The sequence below is a fragment of the Arachis ipaensis genome, chromosome B1 (assembly GCF_059453495.1).
Source record: "Arachis ipaensis isolate K30076 ecotype BB chromosome B1, ASM5945349v1, whole genome shotgun sequence".
NCBI classification, from domain to species: Eukaryota; Viridiplantae; Streptophyta; class Magnoliopsida; order Fabales; family Fabaceae; genus Arachis; species Arachis ipaensis.
In genome coordinates this window covers 16,315,612-16,329,608 of record NC_142436.1, presented here as the reverse complement: position 1 = coordinate 16,329,608, position 13,997 = coordinate 16,315,612, and the positions used below count along the sequence as shown (strand labels likewise).

The window sequence follows — 13,997 nt, the reverse complement described above, 5'->3', positions numbered from 1 at the left end:
TGTAATTATTTCTTTTGAATGTAGAACATTATGTGCTTTTTTTTGTTTTTAGTAACAAACTTTGATGTTTGAAGTTGTTTGTGAACCTCTAATATTAAGTTATGGATAATTTATTATGTGAAATTTTAAATTTTATTAAGTTAGAAATTATTGAATTTATATATTTAAAATTATTTTTATGTTTTTTAATAATTTTATTTAATATTTAATTACTCCGGTTGAACCTCGATCGAACCAGTGAACCATTGAACCAGTAATTCCACCGGTTTATTGACCGGTCCAGTTCTTACAACCTTAGCTAGAACCGATATGCTAATGAAAGAATATGAATTATTCTTCATAAAAGAGGAAGAGTCCATAGACGAGATGTTTGTGAGATTCTCAATCATAATCAATAGTCTCGATGCAATGGAAAAATAATTCATTGAAAAAGAGCTGATTAGAAAAATTATGAGAAATCTCACCAAGACAAAAAGCTACTACGTACAGAAAGGAAATAATATTAACAAAATTTCTTATGATGAGTTAAAAGGGAAATTAGTAGAATACGAGACTACTCATTTGAAGACAAAAAAATTAAAAAAAAAAGTGTTACTCTAAAGTCAAAGATTGAAGCTGAATCTGATGATGATCTACCCAGTGACGATGAGATCGTATTCTTTGCAAAGAAGTTGAAGGGATCTCGAGACATAGACAAAAAAACAGGTTTTTCATCATCCAAAAAGGACAAGAAAGAAAATAACAAATTCAATTGTCACCACTACAAATAACCAGAACACTTCAAATTTGAATGCCTTTTGCTAAAAGAAAAGAAGAAACAAAAGGGAAAAGAAGACAATTCTGATGGCCTCTTAGAAAAACTTAAAAAATTACTCATCCGAAGATGATGAGGAAGAACAAAAAGCACATATTTGTCTCATGGCTAGGGACAAAGAACCCTTGAAGAGGTTTTTCTATCATCCGAAAGAAAGACATATTGTATATGGACAACGAATGTTCACGGTACATGACAGAAAACTCTGCATTCTTCATCAAATTTAATGAATATGAGGGTTGCTTTGTTACTTTTAGTGATGATGGTAAGGCTAACATAATTGCTATCGAAAAGTTGGTAAAGATTTTTCAACTTTTATAGACAATGTTCTTTTAGTTGATGATCTAAAGCACAATTTAATCAGTATTAGTCAATTACGTAATCTTGGCTATTTAGTTTCTTTCAATCATTTTGAATGCAATGTTGTAAATGAAAAAACTAAATCTGTTTTATTTACAGCCAAAAAGTGTGATAATGTGTATAGTCTCAACCTAGATGATTTGGAAAAAGAAAATGTACAATATTTCACTTCTTTTTATTCTAAAAAATAGATTTGGCATAAAATATTGGGATATGCCAGCATGTTTCAAATTTCGAAACTGATCAAGAAAAATTTAGTTAGAGGTCTTTCTAACATCAAGTTTGACGAAGACATTATTTGTGATACTTGTCAAATGAGTGAACACATAAAAATCTCTTTTAAAGTTAAGGAAGATGTCTCAACTAAAAAATTTTTGGATAAAGACAATCATAGTTGTAAATATTGGATTGGATCAACCGGTTCGACTAAAAAATCGGTGAACTAAATTCCCAACTGGTCCGGTCCAGTCTCAAGACTATTTAAGGACGAAAATCGGTAAGAACCGGTCAAAGCCAATGAAAACCGGTCAAAATCGATAGAAATCGATGAAAAACCGATCCAATCGAACCGCTCAAGAGAAAATTCCAAAATTGATGAAGATGTGGTTTAAACCCGGGTCCTCCTTGTTACTACATACTCCCCTTGCCACTAAACTAAGTTATTCCTTGTTATTTTATATGCTAATTATTAATTATATAGTAAAAATGCACAATAATTTTTTAGATATTATTTTAATTTTATACTCACTTTTATTTAAATTAATTATATTTTTTATTATTCATAATTATTAATATAAATTTTATTAAACATGTATAAATAAAAAAATCAAATGTTTTTATTAATTACAATATAATTATCTTTTTATGATTATATAATATTTATTAGGTGAATGCTACCCAACCCCCTCTAAAATAACATGTAAGTTACCCTTCATTATGTGTCACATTGTAATTGGTCCTTATCTTAACCATAGTTGGAGCGCCAACGTTATCGCCATCTACTGCCCTCCCACACAGCCTCTCTTCCCAGTATAGCCAGCGCCTCTTTTTTGCCATGGATCACTCCTTACACACATAATTAATGGTTAATTTGGTTATTAAATTTTTTTATTAAAAAAATATATCTTTATTTAATTATGTGATGGAACATATATTTATATGTAAAATATAATTAAATAATAAAGTACGAATAAATTAAAAATTAAAAGAATAAAAATACTATAAAAAATACTTGTAAGAAAGTTAGATTTTATCATTTTAAACTTGTGTTATTAATTTTAACAATTTATTTTTTTAAAAATAATTTATGTACGATAAAAAATATATTTTTTCTGATTTTAATTATACTTTTAAGTACTCTAAATAGAGTTATTATATTATATTTTACATATGAATATATGTTCTATCGTGTAATTAAATAAAGATTTGTTTTAATAAAAAAATTTAATAACCAAACTAAACATTACTTAAGTATGTATTTCATATTTATCTCTTAAATATTTATACAATTTATTTTTTAAACTGTTATATTAGTCTCTTCTCTAATATAATACATAAAATAAATTTTCATAAAAATAATTTGTTTAATTATTAATTAAATAATAAAGTACTAATAAATTAAAAATTAAAAAAATAAAAAATACAGTAAAAAATACGGTAAAAAAGTTAAATTTTATCATTTTAAATTTCTGTTATTAATTTTAATAATATATTTATTTTTTAAATAATATATGTATCATAAAAAAATATGTTTATTTGTTTGGAGTACAAATTTTATTATTATATTATATTATATTTTACATATAAATATATGTTCTATTACGTAATTAAATAAAGATATATTTTTTTAATAAAAAAATTTAATAACCAAATTAACCATTAATTATGTGGGTAAGAAGTTATCCATGGCAAAAAGAGGCGCTGGCTATACTGGGAAGAGAGGTTGTGTGTGAGAGGGCAGTAGATGACGATGACGTTGGCGCCCCAACTATGGTTAAGATAAGGACCAATTACAATGTGACACATAATAAAGGGTAACTTACATGTTATTTTAGAGAGGGTTGGGTAGCATTCACCTATTTATTAATATTATTTTTAATAAATACATATCATATATAACAATATAATAAATATAAATTAATTAATTAGTTGTTAAAATAAAAAATAGTTACTTTAATATAAAAATAAAATTAAAAATCTTTTATTATGATAAAATACTAGAATTTATATATGTATTTAATAATAACCGGATTATAATTTGTTGATATTTGATTGTTTTTAAAATATTAGTGAAGATATGTATTTTAAATTTTAATTTTAGATTTTTGACTATTTTATATATTTTTTTAGATGCGACTGGTTCTGCCGGTTTAACCAATAACTCATCGATTAAACCAATAAACTAGTAAACTAGTAGTCTGATTGGTTCAACCATGATTTAGTTCTGACAACTGGAGACAATTATATCTTTAGATTATTTTCTCATTTATTTCTTTCTGATAAACATATTTCCTCTTTAATTACCTTCGATATTCAAATTCTTATTAATAATATACCTTCATCTACAATAAAAAAATTTGTTGCTGGAGATCTCTAATTCAGTGTGATGGATGCCTCTGTTATTTATCATCTCCTATTCTTTTCTAGTGTCACCAAACTATTTGTAAATGATAGATAGCATTTGAAAGATTCATGAAGAGAGGGTGGGCTTCCATTGCACAATGCTTATGGAAAGACTTCCTTTAAATTCCTACGTGCAAATCCAAGGTTCAATAGCACTTTACCATCATAATGCACAAGACCCTTAACAATTACATTGACTTTGAGAATCTCTAATCTCTCGTTGATGGTGGTGGTGATACCGACGTTGTTGTTAACATAATTCAGTTCAAATATCTTATTAAGGCCATTCATTTTGAGTTATCCCATGTCATTGAGGAAGCTCTCTCTATGTTGTTTAAGACATGTTTATTAGAAGACTTACTGATGGTGGATGAATAGGTTGCAGCAATCTTTTTGTTTTTTTTTTTTTGGATTATAGATAAGGGTCACTCTCCGATACAGATCAAAGTTGATATAAATATACAGAGACTCGTTATTTGGTTGACGCGTGTACTGTCATTGCAGGATGGAGCAGGCTTTTACCAGCAATTGTCCCCCTAATCCACGGCTTGATGGTGAAGCCAAATGTAACTCACCCCTCTGTGTGTTGGCCTCTGTAACGGGCAAATTGGTGAGTTGGTGAGTTTGGGTTATGGGTCTCTTTGTTCGTTCGTTTTTGGGCCATGGGGATAGTCTTAAAAAAGGTGTTGGGTTGGGGAGGAGGATAATTGATGAAGTCACCGTTGTGTTCCGTGGATTAAGCAGAACCGCTAGCTTCGTCGTCGTTCTTTGCAGGAACTCTTCTTCTCCCTCCTACATGGATATGCACCAGAGCTTTTTGTGTTGGAGGAGACCATACCCGGCGACTTGGAGCATCATCGAAAGACTCATCTTTTGTCATGTTCAACTTCGGCATTTCCGGCCTCGCCGCGCAGAAGGTGAGAACATTTACTAAACGTGGAGCAGATTTGGTGGCAATGGAAACTAAATCAGAGCTACTCCTTCTTCTGCGTTGTAAAGAATGATAGAACGAGACAGAAGCACGGTGAGGGAGAGGAGCAGACGGAGTCGCCAATTGAAGGAAGAGCGAGCAATCATTGGAGCGCATCAGAAAAGGCACGGGAAAAATGATAATTTGGGTTGAGGTTTGTTTAGGGATAGCAACAGATCCTACTCATGGGGGACGGAGACATGCCCCCCGCCCCGTGGCTCCAAAAAGCCCCCGTCCCTGCCCCACATCCGCGATGGGTAATGGATACCCGATATCCGCCGGATGGATATCCCTCAGATCTTTCTTAAAAAAAATTAAAGAATTCAGATTTAAAAAACAATGCAGATTTCATAATAATGCAGATTAACAATATAGATTTTAGAAAAATTTAAAAAATCCCAAATCTATCATCTATATAATGCAGATTAACAATAGATTTCAAAAAAAAATTAAAACACACAGATCTGTAGATGACGAGGCAGTTGCAGTCAGCAGTGACGAGGAGCAAACCCGAAGATGAAGTAAACGGTGACAAAAAATCGGCGATGCGCAAATAGCAATGCACAAATCTGTGGTGGAGACGGCGACGGGCAAATCTGTGGCGCTGATGATCTAACGAGGAGGAGGAGGGATGGCGCGCGAGGAGGAGCTCTGATGGGAAAAGGGGAAAAGGGAAGGCAGAACTTGATGAGAAAAGGGGAAAAGGGAAGAGGGAAGGTGAGGCGACCTTACCGAAGGAGGAGGAGCTCGCCGGCAAGTCTAGGAAGTGAAACGGAGGTGGCGGCAGTGATGAGGAGAGGATCTGAGAGTGAGGCTCGGGCAGAGAGCGTGAGTGAAATGGGAAATTGGGAATAGGGTTTGTTAAAAATATATGTATATACTGGGAATATTTTGGTAAATTGATATTTATGGGTATTAAACGGGTATCCATGGGGTGGGTATCTCTATCCCCGGCCCCGCCCCCGCCCCGTTTACTAAATGGATACCCATTCTCCGTCCCTGCTGGGGGAAATTACCATCTCTAGGTTTTTTGGGGATGGGTCTTTTTGTCTGGGTCAGGTTCTTCTTTGATGTTGTGATCCGGCCCAGTTGGACTTCTCTAACTAGGTTGTACAATTAATGCTGATTGTGTTAATACTTTTGTTAATAATACTGAATTTAATAATACTGGATTTATCGATTGTCAGATTCTGAGTTGTCGAGTTAATAATAGTTAATACTGATTCTGTTAATTTTTACTTGTTCCAAGCTGCTGATTTTTTAAAATAATAGTTGAATTGAATAATTCTATTAAACTTTTCTTAATACTCGAGTGATACACAACTATTGAGATTGTTGCTTCTTAACTTTGTTGAACTTGTGATTCACTGAGATGAAATTTTATTTGTATTCCTTTTTTTCTGAAGCACAACAAATTTTTCATTTTAAAGCTCTTGCATTTTGACTTTGTAAACAACTATCATGGAATATTACGTGTTGGAAGTTAGGTTTTGCTCTTTCATATTAATTAAGGCTAATATTAGTATATTATCCTTCTAAATATTTATTCCATTTCTGAATTGCCACAATGCATACATATATATCTTTTGTTTATTAAATCTACAGATTTGGTAGAAGAAGATATGTTTTATTTAATTAAATGTGAGTGTTGTAAAATTTAAAAAAATAATAAATAATTAGTCAATAAATTAATTATTTATTCAAAAAAATAGAAAATTAAATTTGATAAGTTAGAAGAATAGAAATATTTAAAATATGCATTTTGACATTAATTTTAAAAGTTTTGACCAAAAAACGGGCTAACGGGCCAAACTGCTTAAATTGGGCCCAAGGCCCATCATATAAAAGCCAACACTTACATCTTCTTCCCCAAATGAAAGTGAGGCACGCTGAAGAAGAGAGATTTCAGCTAGAACCCTAACCCCAAACCTTTTCCAACTTTAATCCCACATATCTTCCAATCCGAAACTCTGACCGTCGCACCGTTTGTGGCCGCGCGACCACCGCGTCGAACTTCTCAAATTCATCTTAACAAAGTGGTAAAAACTTTGCAATTCCTCACCCATCCTCTTTCTCCCTAATTTCGGAAATTTTTAGGGTTTTGGTATTGAGGATTTGTGTTTTGGTGATGTTAGGTGTGAATTAGTTTTGAAAAATCATTGGGCTTTACCCCCAATCATCTGCAGGAACGGTAAGAAACCTTGAACCCTTGTACCCTATTAAAATTAGTAAACCCTGTGTTGATTTTAGTGATATTTGTGTGGAATTAGATTTAATTCTGTGTTTTGGAGACAAATTGACGATATTGGGAGCTTGAATTTGAGTTTTTTTTGTGGCTGAAAATTTTCGTTTGGAGAGGAATTAGGCTTCGAATCTTGACGAACAGTGAATATTTGAGGTGTTCTGGGTTTAGGGAGGAATCGGTTAAGGTATGATTTTGGTTTCTCGTAGATAATATATAATTTCACATGAAAACTTAGGCTAGTTGACCGTTGGATAAGTTGAATTATATGAATTGTTGAGGATTAGTGATTATTGTTGGTTATTGTGAATGGTTTGAATAGTTGGAGTGATGAACTTAATGTTTATATGTTGATGTAGGTGATGTTCATGATGATTGGTGTGTATATGAATGATATTGGTTAAATTGTAGATGATATTGTGTTGAATGAATTATTGTATCAAGTGGTTGGAAATTTAGAATGTTGATTATGTAAGTAAATGAATGTTTGATATAGAGTAGGAATGATTATGTTGGATGGGATATGATTTGGTTGGTTTTGGATTGAGGTTTTGGAAAGAATGAGGTTTTGAACTCTTTGGTAAAAACTTATTTTTGAGCAACTTTGGCAGGCTATAATTTGGCTTCCGGACCCTCAAATTTTATCAAACTTATTTCAAATAAAAATTGGGTTCGTGAAGTTTACGACGTTCGAAGAATGGATTAAAAATAATTTTTAACAAAAAAGTTATGCGCGTTTGAGATTTGGTGTCAAAATCTGAAATTTTGCAGACTTAACAGCTTTTTGGAACCTTGGTTGGGCTTCTGTACGCAAACATGCACGCGACGCGGACCCTGGGCTCTGCCTAGATGTCACGTGTATGTTGGCATGGTCTGTGTACGCGAATCTGATGAATTTTCACCCATGCGTACGCGAAGATGATGTATTCAAACTCACACATACATGACTAACAAGCTACGTACGCGGGAACCCAATTTTGTTTCATGAGCTCGCGTACGCGGACGGTACTTGCATACGCGACTTTGGCATTTTTACACCCATGCGTACGCGAGCATGGGCATGCGTACGCATGATCCCTGATTCTCTAAAAAGTGTGTTTTTGAATTTTTAACCTATTTTCTAGCTTTTCAAACCTCTATAACTACCTTCTAAGACTCAATCTCTAGTTTCTAAGCATAGGGAGAAGAGTGGACCCATAGAGAGAGGTTGTGAAGGGAAGACTTGAATTGAGAATTTTAAATGGAGTTAAATATGGTATGAATGATGATAATACTAATATTGATTGATTGAGGAAGTGCGAAATGTTGAGATTATTATGAATGAATGTTGTATTGATAATGATTGATTGATATTGAATGATTATGGCATATGCACTTCTATTATCTGAGATACAAATTTTTCAGGGTAGACGTAGTGGCTTGCCACCACTTACTCCAAGTCAAAACTCGATACTCTGTTGATCTTACGTTGCAAAATGTGACCGGACACTTTAACTTCCCGGATTTTTTTTCCCAATGAGATGATAATGAATGATTGTGGTTATATGCATAGACTCTTAGGGATGCGCGCACAGAGTGACTGTCTAGGGTTAGCTACCGGACATGTCGGGTTTGGCTATATAACCGACAGATGAGACTCATTAGCCATAGGACAGGCATACATCATATGCATTTGTATGTTTTGCTTGAGTGTGCATTACTTGTTTGCCTAATTGATTAGTCATGCTTATCTGCTATTTGTCCTACTTGCTGTAATTGCATCATATCTGTGTTTTCTTTGTCTGTCTTATATGTCTTTGCTACTGAGAGATCCCTCATGTTGATAGAGGTGACGCTGAGGGTAGTTCCACCGGTGATTAGGAGGTTTGGGTTGACAGGAGGTGAAGAGTTAGATTAAACCTAGAATCCACAAATAGATTCCCGAATTTATGGTTTAGTATACTTCTTTAAGTTTAATTCTGGGTGTCAGAGTTCTACGAATGCCTCTAGCTTTTCCGGGACCTTATGCATTATTTATGTGGGCACCTTATGCATTATGTGGCTCACTCGATACATATATTGTTGTTTTTCAGATGCAAGTCGAGAGGCACCTCGCTGAGCATCTAGAGATCTCCTGAGCAAGCGAAGCTTTATTTTGGGGATGTTATATTTTGTTTTTATGCTATGTATATATGTAAATAGATATTCCTCTGTACATATTTTATGTTTGTCCCTCTTAGAGGTTGACTTGGAGAAACATGTTATCGCTTTTCTGTTATTGGGATATTTTGGGTTGTGTATATATATAGTTTCACTTCGACCGGCCTTAGCTTCGCAGGTCGAGTTTGGAGTTTGATATTTTGTATCTTTTGGTATCCTACCCTTTATGTATATGAGCTTTATCTTTCCTTTTTATCTGGTTATCCTTTTATGTGTGCGATGTGCTTTTCTTTTTGCAATTTTTGTTTAAACTTTTCTTCAAGGTTCCTAGTTACGAATTCTTTCAACCATATCTATCTATATATATTTTACTTTTAGAGGTCATACCTCACCACCTCTGTTTTACGACTTAAGCGTAAGGTTCTGTGTGGTAGAGTTTTACAAGTGTGCCTTGATGAAGATATTTATGCTCGTGATAGAATAGAAGTGTTTTTATATCTGAAATCTCACTCTTTTGATGGGTTGTTTAACACCTCAAACCTCAGATATAGTTGTTCAGTTCTAGACTCTAGTTTCCTTAAACTTTTCTGTTACTGAAACAATGAAGAGAGTTTTTCAAAATACATGTATTTGTATCACAATATGTAATTATTGGAAAAAATCAGGGGTTGATTGTTATTTTTGTTTTGCTTCAATTATTGTTGATTGTTGTTAACTTTCTTACTTAATTTTGTACTATTGTTCTGATTCTGTGTTAATTTTTTAGTTGTTGCCTTGTTGATTAGAAACTGATTAGAAATTTTTTATTTTGAAGATGAAACATTATGTATTTTGAAATTATATATTGAATTTTTAATAATTTTGTTTTATATTTAATTAAATTGGTTCAATTACAGTTCAACTTCGATTAGACCATTAAACTATTGAACCAGTCACTTGATCAATTCATTGACCGGTTCGGTTTTCACAACCTTGATTTCAACCCATAAAACCAAACATAAATATCACTTGTGTTGTTCTCTTCTTTTCGGTGAGTCCTTCTTTGTTCTGGCCAAAGCTTCAAATTTAGTGTCCCAAGGATCTTCAATTCAGTTTTCAATCCATGCCATCATTCCAACACCATCAGGTTGCACTCTCAGTTGAACTCTCACTCATTCCAACAATGCCGTCGCCTCTACCAAAAGAAACGATAACTTCCACTCTCCATTGGTAACTAACTAATTAACTATTTTCTTCACTCGTCATTCTTCACTACCTTCTCTTTAAGTTCTTCACCCTTGTTTGTTTGTTTGTTTCTATGTGTGCTTATGTATCTTGAATATGTTGAACAGTTGATTATTAGAGTAAATTTGGAAATTTGATACATTTATAATTCAATAAATCTGGTAATAAATTGTATAATTGACTTATGAATATTCCAAAATTTACAAAGTGATAGATATTGTGAAACACAGTAAGTTGAGATATATATTTAGATGAGAGTACAACACAGTAAGTGATAGATATTTCCAAAACTTATTGAGATATATTTATAATTCAAGTATCATCTAAATATATATCTCAATAAGTTGAGAGTACAACACAGTAAGGTTGCTTTTTCAAGCAAATTGGTCACCTTAAAAGATTCAAATTTCTATGCTAATAGTGTATCAAAGTTGATCTCTATGATATATATACAAAGCAAAACTTGTAATACAAGGTGGTGTCTTCCATCTTCTCTTTTTCTGCTTCATATTCTGAAGTTAGCAATTGTGTGTCATCAAACTTAGATTGGCAAGAACGCAAGCAAGGTGACTCATCACCGTCTGATCACGATATCACCAGGTGACGGCAGATATCATGGGGATTGGACAAGCAACTACGATGTATCATTGCAAGACCTACAGTTACAGGATTTGATTGATGATAATGAGCAACACAAGGATGCATAACTATTCATCAAACTCAACATTCAAAAGGTGGTTCCAGAGTATTTCATTTTGATGTTTGAGTAGCAACTTAGATTCAAATTTGTTACTGACATGGTATTGAAATATGTTTACTTGTGTGTTCATACATTGACCTAGAATTCATGCTCCAAAATTTTCAAATTTAGTCTGATTAGTCACTTGTCAATGCTTGTGCATGGTAATGCCAGCATGCAAGCTTTGGCTTATTAGTGGATGGAGAGTTATGACATCATTCATTAGAAAGTGTGGCATCTGTATGTTCACAATGTGGCATTCTCTTTCTTTTTTCTTTTTTTTTCCACTCAGATTATTATGCATGGATCATTGTTGGTTGTTATATTTTTTTTGCAGTATTTTTGATATTATGAATTTGATCTCTACCCTCTTCTCTTTCCCATTTAGTATTTGAGAGAGTTATATTAGAGTTTAGAGATGTAGGCCTGCTACATATACAAGCATTTTTGGCTTACAAGTTATACAAGTTGGCCCAAGTCCAAGAAAAAAACACGTGCACTACTCCTTTAAATTGAGCGTCCAACGCACGCGCCTTACAACACGTTCATTATGCTGCACTTTTCCTCTTCTTCTTCAATCAAAACGCAAACCGTCAAGATTCAAGCGACATTCGAAACAAACTATGATTCTGCGAAGAGTAGAAGAAATCAAGAAGAAAAGATACAAATCTCCATAAAAAATCACCAGAAAAAATGAAGAAACATTATTCAAGGTACTGTTTTACTGTTCTTCTAGGTTTTTTTTCTAGATTGTCTCTGCCATGTGCCTCATCCTTAACCAGCAAAATATTAAAAGATTTCAAGAAGAACTGTCTCCCCTTAATATTGGGTGTATTTCTTAAATCCTTTGGGTGTATTTCTGTAATCCTTTGGGTTTATTTCTGTAATCGTTTGGTTTATTTCTGTAACCGTTTGGGTGTATTTCTGTAACCATTTGGGTGTATTTCTATAATCCTTTGAGTGTATTTCTGTAATCGTTTGGGTGTATTTCTGAAGTTCCATTATCTTCAAAACAATTTCAAAACTTGATTTCACAAACCATGAAAATCGAAAAAAACAGAAGGAAATCGAAGGCAAAGAGAGAACGCACAAAAGAGATCGAACAAATTTGGCAAGAAACTTGAAAAAGGAAACAAAATCTTTTGAAAAATGGAAGTTATATATTCACGCGTTAATTGATTTGGATTGATTTAAAAGTTTATTAAAGAGGCCCGTAACATAAGCAGCGCGTTTATGTGGTTTCGTTCTCTTCAGACTTGTAAAGCTTGTAAGTGCAAAACACTTATATGTAGAGATTAATTCTTAGATATATAATATTAGTGTACTTCTTCTTGTAAACTTAAACTTTTGGAAGAAGTAGTTCATGACATACTATCAAAACTTCTATGATCTAAAGGTTTAGTCCTTTAGAGTTTGATCATTGTTATTAAAAATCTCAGCATAAAACAAACAAAAAGAGAAAGAAAAGAAAACCTATACAAAATTTATGCAAACCCAAAAAGAGGCTCTTGCATGAAGGGACGTGTTTAAGATTTAACCATGTATGATCTCCTTCTATAAACCTAAGCTTTTGGGAGAAGTGGTTTTATGATAAGTCATGCCTACATCTAAACCATTTCTTTCCCCTAGATGAAGTGATTTTACCAAGCCATATTCAGGTTTTGGTACAACTAAGGATAAATATCTATGTGAATTTGGTAGAATGAAAATTTCATATATTATTTGGCTACTAAAGTATTATTGATTGGTGTTTTTGATGAATTTATTCTATTTTGTCCCCATTTCTTTTTTGATGATCAAAGATTGACGCAAACTTTAACATATGGGTTCTCATGGCAAATAGAGATAACCACAAGATACAACTACCTGAAATTGGTGGTGACCCTTCTGTGAGTCTCTAAATACATTGAGTTTCATCATTTTTGGGTCTCGCTTTATGCATATAAATTTGAAAAGCTTGCTTTGGTTTTTCCTTCTTCGCAATTCCAAAACTTAGTAAAACTTTTCAAAAGAATATAATATTTTATTGTCAACTTAAGCTATTATCTATGTTGTGACATACTATGCTTTGAATGGATACAACTTTTACCACCACTATATTAAAAGATTAAGGCGGAATAATTATGCCTCGTTATGTATACTCATTGTTCAATCATTGGAGGCTTTTGAAGCTATCATGCCTCACAACAAAACAGCAAAAATACCTTGTCCATTGTTTCAGATTCAAATATGATTAAGTCAATCTAACCCAGCTGATCTTTTCAATACAGGTGATATGTCAGACCAGGATCTGAAGTTAATCTGGATTCTCTTGTACAAGATGCTATCAGGCTAAACTCCACAGTAAAAGGTGTGTTCATTAGAATTTCAAATCATTAAAAGTTCTTATTTTAAAAACTTTAATTTCTTTTTTCACGTATTAATTTGCAGGATACTTGCTCTGAGTTGTGCGAGAAATCTGAGGGTACAATACTATGTAAGCACCTCCAATTTTCAAAATGAAAAAATTGAAAACTTAACAATGAGGCCACTGTTTATTGCTTTTCAAATTTTCTTACCTTTTTTTATTGCTATCATACATACAAGAGGCACCATGTAAAATATTTAGCTAAAACTAATGAAAGTTTGTTTTGGTTTTTCAGTTTCAAGTGGACAAAGTCAGGCCTATGTTGATAAAAAGTGGTTTTCTAGATTACTGGAACTGAAGAAAAAAAAAAAAGAAAACTCACGATTTATACAGCATGGAAATTAGAAGTTCCTTGTACATAGTCAATTTGCAAATAGATTGTATGTATAAGTAATGACTCATCAACAAAATAATATCACACATTTACTTAAATTTTGCATATTTTCATACTTACAGAAGGTGAATATCATACTCTAAATC

General features: G+C 32.9%; 1 pseudogene; it reads left to right on the top strand.

Annotated features, from left to right (window-relative positions):
- Positions 1–5,420: 5,420 nt before the first annotated feature.
- LOC107647141 (large ribosomal RNA subunit accumulation protein YCED homolog 2, chloroplastic-like) lies at positions 5,421–13,893 on the top strand (annotated as a pseudogene).
- The last annotated feature ends 104 nt before the right edge of the window (positions 13,894–13,997 follow it).